The sequence below is a fragment of the Asterias rubens genome, chromosome 11 (genome assembly GCF_902459465.1).
Source record: "Asterias rubens chromosome 11, eAstRub1.3, whole genome shotgun sequence".
In the NCBI taxonomy this organism is placed as follows: domain Eukaryota; kingdom Metazoa; phylum Echinodermata; class Asteroidea; order Forcipulatida; family Asteriidae; genus Asterias; species Asterias rubens.
The window spans coordinates 8,280,568-8,288,571 of record NC_047072.1 but is presented as its reverse complement, the minus strand read 5'-3'; the positions used below and the strand labels follow the sequence as shown (position 1 = coordinate 8,288,571).

The 8,004-nt window shown below is 35.9% G+C and overlaps 1 long non-coding RNA gene across 1 annotated transcript; it reads right to left on the bottom strand.

Annotated features, from left to right (window-relative positions):
* Nucleotides 1-668: 668 nt before the first annotated feature.
* On the bottom strand, nt 669-1,580 carry LOC117296898. The gene is made up of 2 exons (XR_004519817.1): nt 1,020-1,580; nt 669-955 (listed from the first exon to the last, which is right to left on the bottom strand). It is a non-coding gene; the product is annotated as an uncharacterized LOC117296898 (long non-coding RNA).
* Nucleotides 1,581-8,004: the final 6,424 nt, after the last annotated feature.

Sequence of the window (8,004 nt, the reverse complement as noted above, 5' to 3'; positions counted from 1 at the left end):
GTAAATCTTTGTTTTTCTCAACTGCTTCTCGTGCCCCTCATGCCTTTCAATTCTTTTGATAACTACTTGACCATGACAAATGTTGTATTGTCAATCTCTTCCCAAAGATCTTGATTTTCCTGTCCATTCTTCAACACTGTAACTGTTATTCCTCTTCTTTCTTTAACTATAACTTTAATTTTGTTTTATATTCCAAGTCATTTTATCTAGTGTGTATACCAGTTTGGACTAAAAGTTTTGAAGTAAAGTCGTGGAGAACATGAAATCATTTAACCCATATCCCCTAACAGTTATGTGTACTTATGGGTCATAAATGCCTAAGCCCATTGTCAAAACCACAAAACAGGGGGCCATTACACTAATCGTTTATTAACTACAGCTCTACACAAAATCATACCCCAAACAAATTATAACATGTTGGAAAGAGTAGTAAATTCCCTCTATAATAGCACTAAGCAGGAAAATAGTGGCAACAAAGTGTCGTTTCAAAATCTGGTTTTTATATTTTAATTTATGAAAAAATACTAGCTTGACCAATGTTATTAGAGTACACTACTGAGATTGTTCATTTTGTGTAAGCTTGTCCTGTAATACGAAGCAGCTTACCAAGATTAGACCCTTCAAAGTTTTGTTAAGCTAAAAATAATCGCCATTCGTTTAGATATTGTCGGAAGAACACCCTCTATACCAGGCAATCATGTGTAAACAACAACATAACATCATTGTATCTGGAGCAACCTTTCCCTAATGTTACTTGATGGGTTCAATACAAGCCATAATGTTGTTTATACAAAGAATGTGAATGTGTACCAAGTTACGTGACATTTGCTGTCCATTTCACACATTTTTATAGTTCGAAATCTGCATCAAATCACCTTTGTTCTAAGCTTAATGTTTGGAGTTTTCATAACGAGATGTTATTCAGTATTTCTTCCTGTGGTACAGCCTAAAAATCCTGATTTTTGTCGTTTGAAAAGCTTTAAAAACTCAAGAAAAATTCTAGTCCGATGCAGAAAAACATGGCTGACATCCCTGCTGCGATACTTTACAACCATAAAAGGGCAATCAGGCTTTTATCAATAATGCAATGTAATTGCGATAAAAAAGTTGTGAGTTTTTTGTAGCTCTGCTTTTATGCTGATTACACCTTTGACAGATAGGGATCTATAAATCATGTAGAAGTTTTTAACTTCAGACTCTGTGTAGATGAAGAAGAATGGAAATCAAGCTAAATTGAATGTAGTTGTGCCATCCATCCTCAATTCCCATCCAACTCTCTCCTGGTACCTTAGATATTCTAGAAACATCACATTCACAATAAACTGCCTCAACTGGGTCAATGATCAGGGTTATTTAATAGTTCATGTTGTACATGTATGCTTAATGTGATTTTAGAAATTAAAGTCTTTAATTGTATATGTTTCAAATCGTAACGGATCGGAATCGGTCAAGGCAGGGTACAGGATTCAAACATTCAAATAGAACCAAGATTCAAACAGGCTATCACCTGTTTATGAGATTTTACTGTGTGGCGCCATGAGCAATGACAGTTCGATTGGCACCATATACTGATTGATTGATTGATTGATGATTGATTGATTGGATTTAAATCTAAAGAAAGAAGTGAAACACTGTGTTCACGAACTGCATTGCAAAACTTAATATTTGCAAAAAGTAGATTGCTCATTAAAAACAGCAGCAGTAACTGTGCAATATGCCTCTAGAAATTTGTCAAAGCTCATACAATACTATAGCGGCTGTATCTGAAAATGGGCACCCTAACCTTGAAAGAGAGAACATAACGCGACTTCAGCCTGTACCCTGTCTTTCAAAACTTCATCAACTTGAAATCTAACATGTTTATCTAATTTTGTTTGCAGCGAGCTTTTGATGCCAGGAGATGAATCAACTGTGGATGGAACAATTCTGGATCATTGATGTCTCATCCCATTGGATCCTCAGTGTTGTCTGAAGCAGCCTCCTCTAGCCTACACTAAAGCATCAAGGAAATGGGATCAGGTCAATGTACTAGAATAGTATAAATGAAATAGCAAATCCATGTCAATGGGCGTTGGGGGAGACTTTGCACTTGTTGCACATCACATTTTAAAATACTATCATGTTCAGTTCTTTGTGCGGTGGACTTGAAGGACACTGTTTGGGATTCATGAGTCAATCACTAGTCAAACTTGTGAACAACAATGCTCTCTCCATTAAAAAAACAGTTGTTGAAGACTTTTGAGCTTTATGAGTTACTTTCCAGTCAAACTGTTGAAGGTCAATCCAACTCCATTAAAAACCAGTAATTAACGACTGTTCGAGATTGTTTAGTTTACTCACCAGTCAAACTTGTGAACAACAATGCTATCTCAACAAGGCTCTCTCCATTAAAAACCAACAGTTGAAGACTGTTTGAGCGTTATGAGTTACTCACTAGTCGCATTTGGAAACAACAAGGTTTGGAAACACTCATGGAGTGTTTTCCATCCTAGATCATGTGATGTCCACACTTTGAAATCAAGGAATATTTTAAGGCAGAATTCTTAGCTTCTCTCATGTACTCCATTAGATTCTCATTGACATGGATTTGCTTGATGTTGGTTTCAATTAAAAAAGTAAAATATCACATTCATAAAAAATATCAAATTCATGCCAGGCACATGGCAAAAAAGGCCCTTTGTTTAACATAATGTTTGCCTGACCCAGATTCACTGTGAAGTCACTTCCTGACTGACTAGACAAAAAGGCAATCATCTTTCTTGAAGCGTTACCTGAAAGTTTTACATTTGCATCTTACAAACAAACTGGAATGAAGCAACTTCTACTGACAATTGCTACAATTTTGTAATTTCTGTTCTGGCCAAACAGAAATTACATACAAAAGCAGGAAAAGGAATTCTTGACAGCAATAAGATCTCTTTGTTTTGAGTTGATACTTAAATGTGAGCAGGAAACTCATGTGGGTAACTTTTCTCCATGTGCCTGGTCTTAAAGCCAAAGCGCAGCATCCTTTAAAACAAACAGACATTATAAGTCCCTCCATTAAAGCAGTAGTTGAAGACTGTCTTGAAGAAACACACATTAGTGTGAAGATCTGCATGTTTGAATTGCATGGGTAGGAATAGCCCTTTAACAATTGCAAACCAGACTGAATGACAGATTAAATTCCATACCCTTATTTACTATTATTCCAATCAAATGTTGGAATGAACATGTCCTCTCTGCAAAGCAGCCGCTCTAAGTGTTTAAAATGCACTTAAAAACACTTTATCTATACAAGATGGATGCAGATTGTCTGACACAGTCAGTTTTCTTTATTTGGACCTTCATATGTGGCCTGATGTACCCCCCCCCCCTCCCCGATCCCCTCTATCGTGTTTTCGGTGTTCTGGCAATCAAAGTAATTCAGTAAGGATGCTGTGCTTTGGCTTATTGTAAATTTTGTTTGATAATTTGGAGATTGATGCTTTAATTATCATTAAGTGAATATTAGTTTGCCTGATTTAGTATTGCATAAAACTGGATTGAACAATGTGTAGAAATATTCTATTTTGACAAAAAAATGTACACTGGCACATCATATTTAGTTTGTATGTTCTAATTAGATCTTTTCTGGTGAACCTTTGAGTATGTAAAGATGCAGTCTGGTATAGCAACAACTTAATGAGTTTTCAGTCACCTTGTTGGATCACAATCATATTACTGCAGTTGTGAATGAATCCAAAGTGTTCAGCATAAACTGCTAGTATAGCAAAGCACTGTGCATAAATTACAAGAGCATAACATCTCAAATGTATGGAACCAAAGTGGAACAGTGGTTCATACATGTAATACACAAGCAGGCCACATCAGTTGTGGATGCATCCAATGGAAAGCGTAACACTCGACCTAGCGATTGAGTGTGAAGCACTTTAAATAAGCAAGAGTTACTGTATTACAGGACTTGACCACTCTGAGCTAGAATCAAGCCTCAACAAGGACTTGTGCTTAGCTAGTTGCTAGTACGAGCAGCTTTTATGAAGCACTGATATGTGCTTAGCTAATTGCTTACGAGCAGCTTTCATGAAGTACTGATATGTGCTTAGCTAATTGCTTACGAGCAGCTATCATAAAGCACTGGTTCATGTGCTTAGCTAATTGCTTACGAGTAGCTATCATGAAGCACTGATATGTGCTTAGCTAATTGCTTACGAGCATCTATCATGAAGCACTGATATGTGCTTAGCTTATTGCTTACGAGCAGCTTTCATGAAGCACTGATATCTTAGCTAATTGCTTACGAGCACCTACATGAAGCACTGGTTCACTATGCTTAACTAATTGCTTACGAGCAGCTTTCATGAAGCACTGGTTCACTGTGCTTTAGCTAATTGCTTACGAGCAGCTATCATGAAGCACTGGTTCACTGTGCTTAGCTATTTGCTTACGAGCAGCTTTCATGAAGCACTGGTTCACTGTGCTTTAGCTAATTGCTTACGAGCAGCTATCATGAAGCACTGGTTCACTGTGCTAAGCTAATTGCTTACGAGCAGCTATCATGAAGCACTTATACATGATCACTCTAACCTAAAAAGTGAATGAATTATTCTCAAGAGTCATCTGATTGAAATGTTACAGAATCGACATAAATCTGCAAACCTGTTTTGACTGCAATTTATACTCTATCCCTAATACTACCTCCTCCTGCTGTCATGTGTCAAGCATTGAGATGACAACTTAATCCTTAGGTGACTTTTATCAATACATGGTACACACACTCCCCCTTTGGTCATTTGGAGAGAAAAAACCTTTGTGAAAGGAAAGAAATTGTACATGTCAATGTAATGACTTAATACAGAAACCATCTTTAAAACAGAATTATTGCAGATCAGTCTGGTACCAAGACTTGGATAGTGCAGGAGTACATCTTGCAAAAAAAAATCAACTCACTTTTCAGTTATAACATTACTAAGGAACCAATGGTGGTGTGTGTACCTTTAGTAATAAGGAATATGATGTGCCAGTGTACATAGTGTTTATGAAATAATTAAAAAAATCTATTGTTGTGTTTTTATTTTGTTGTCTGTTATGTGTTGGGAAGCATCTGCTTTCTATTTCAATCTTGTTGCAGCACTGGACCTTTATCACGCAAACGCCATCTTGTTTTTACTATTGATTTTTTTTCTTGATTCGTCTAAACAAACCAAGGCTAGAAAACAGTCTAGTAGCCATTTGTGTTATTGTTGGTTGATCTGTCATGAAGGAAGCATGAACAATATGTGATAGCATAAAAATATTGATTGTGCTGTTACAGCGATATTGCTATCAAAACTTACATCTGTGGCCAATCAAAATTATAAGCCATCTCTAATTAATGTGATGGGCAGAGCAGCATTGCCAGTGGCATGCACAGACTGCTTTTGCTGCTGATTAAGTCAACCTTTCTGAGGCCAAGTTGTTTCAAATTCAAGGCAAAGATGGACAGTTTAATCTGTTTGTACACAAAAACATTGCCACATCAGATCACCTGAGCCATTGAACAGAAAGTTCAATATCATAATCAGCAAAAAAAAAGGTTATTTTCTTAAGGGCAAAGCAACGGCAACAAAGATAAGCTACTACTTAAGCAGAAGGCATCAGTAAAGCGTTCAATCTGTGCACAGATAATGAAACGATGCCAAATCAAGTCATTCGAGCAATGACCTGACAGTTTAACATCAGATCATTAATGAAATAACGTCAATTAGACAGTTGTTTCAATTACGAGGCACAACCAGTGTCCTCCCAATGGACATAGCCTTCTGTCCGAAATGTTGAGTCAATACTCAAAAGATAGATTTTTACCACTCGGTGATATCATAAGTATCCCTACTTATCACCAGTGTCATCTGTTTGCACTCAGATGATGCCAAATCTAGTCGCCTGAGCAAGGAACAAATGCAAAGTTTTAGTGTCACTTAGTAGTACGCAATAACAAACTTTTTTTACACAAACAAGTTGCTTTGCCCAACAAGATGGCGTGATAAAGGTCTGAAATACTTCTGGTAATGTGGTGAGTGCAAGGGAAGGTACAATGTAAACAAACTACGACCAAAAAAGGTCACAAGGTTCAATTATCCTAATTAAAGGAAACATTTCTGCTAAACTACAAAGAGTTGTTGGACAACATCTTTTTGTAACACATGAAACTAGCATGTTTTTTTTTTCACAAAGTGGAAATTTCAAGGAAACTAACATTTTAAACAAAGATTGTTATGCTGTTTGAGCATTTTAACGCAAGAAAAACTTGCGTTTTTGATCTCTAAAAGTTGTCCAACAGTTTCAACCAAATTTGTTATGCTTTTTAAGCATTTAATCGCAAGAAAAACTTGCGTTTTTGATCTCTAAAAGTTGTCCAACAGTTTCAACCAAGTTTGTTCTACTTTTTAAGCATTTAAACGCAAGAAAAACTTGCGTTTTTTATCTTTCAAAAGAGTTGCACAATTTCTACCAAAATTCAAACTGTTTGAGCAGTATTTACACAAGCAAAACTTGTGTTTTTCATCTCTAAAAGATGTACAAAAGTTTCAACCAAATTTGATATGCTGTTTCAGCATTTCAACGCAAGAAAAACTTGCGTTTTTTATCTCTAAAAAGAGCCACACAAATTTTCTACCTTAATTCACACAGTCTGAGCATTTTAATGTAAGAAAAACTTACATGTTTTAGCTCTAAAAGAGATTTGTAAAAGGTCACAAGAAACTGTTACAATTTCTATGAAACTTGTTAGACAACTTAAACTCCTTGAAAAATAGTACCTTCCCTTTAAGTCCACATAACCAAATAGTGCTGCAACTTGTATTGAAATAGAAAGCAGATGCATTATGGGGGGCCTAGGGACTTTATATATATGGGGAGGGTAAGGACATAGAGGGCAGTACCACTTAGAGGGCAACAGAGTCTGAAATAAAGACTAAGTATACACCAGAGTTCATGAGTCTCTTGTTATTTATTCACATCAGTTCATATGTGTTCATGAATATTCATAGAAAAATTTAAATTTGACCTTTGACCTTTGACCTTTATTAAAAAAATGAACAGCACCCCAGTGCATGCAAGCCCCCCCTGGTTTTCACACAAGTGTTCCCCGCCCACAGGTGTCAACAGACTATGTCAGAGAGTGCCTCTTTCAACACCATTCAGTGATAGACTTAGCTCAGTGTTCAATTGTCCCCAATATATATTAGTCTGTGTGGCCAAAGCCCCATCTGTTGACCATAACAAGGGAAGGATCTAATGAATTATAATAATTAATTAACTTAACACTGAGTTAGATGTATCTATCTCCAACTCCTGACATTACATATGGAAATAATACCCTCAATGTCTATTCTGAACTTACATTTGCATAATTTGCATCCTGGTTGTTGATCCTATCAAATGAAATATCAAACAAATGTACGTTTTTTGCAAGTGTTCTTTAATAGTTTGCCATGTTAAGATTAAAGGTCACATTTTGTTTTCAACCATACCTATCATATTTGCCAACGCCACAAAGAAGACCCTATTAATTCTCTGCCATTTTAAGTGTTTTCCTAAGCTTGATTTAAAACAAATATATGTTCATTTGACGACTAGGTTGTGCTACTAAATGCTGTTTTAATGATTTCCCACTCGAGGAAATATATTTAGTAAGTTGTCATGTAATAATGCATTTAGCCTTGGTTCAAGTTCATCAGCACAAACAGTGAATTGATTTAATGTGTGTAATTAAAAGACGATGAGGTGACTCTATTTAAAAGTTTATTTGCAAATGAATTTTAATGAATGAGCTTTTCATTTTTTCTGATATAGAAACTGTTCGAGGATTTTGAGTGCATTGGCGGAGTGCAAAGAGGTAAAAACCTAGCACATTTTCAACAAAGCTATTTATTTCAATAAGTTTAACGCAGGTTGTTAATATTTTGAAATGCTTTTGAAAACTCTAAAACTGAGTGACGAGTTATTTTTAATGCTTTTCAAATTATATTGGAAGTTGAGATTCTA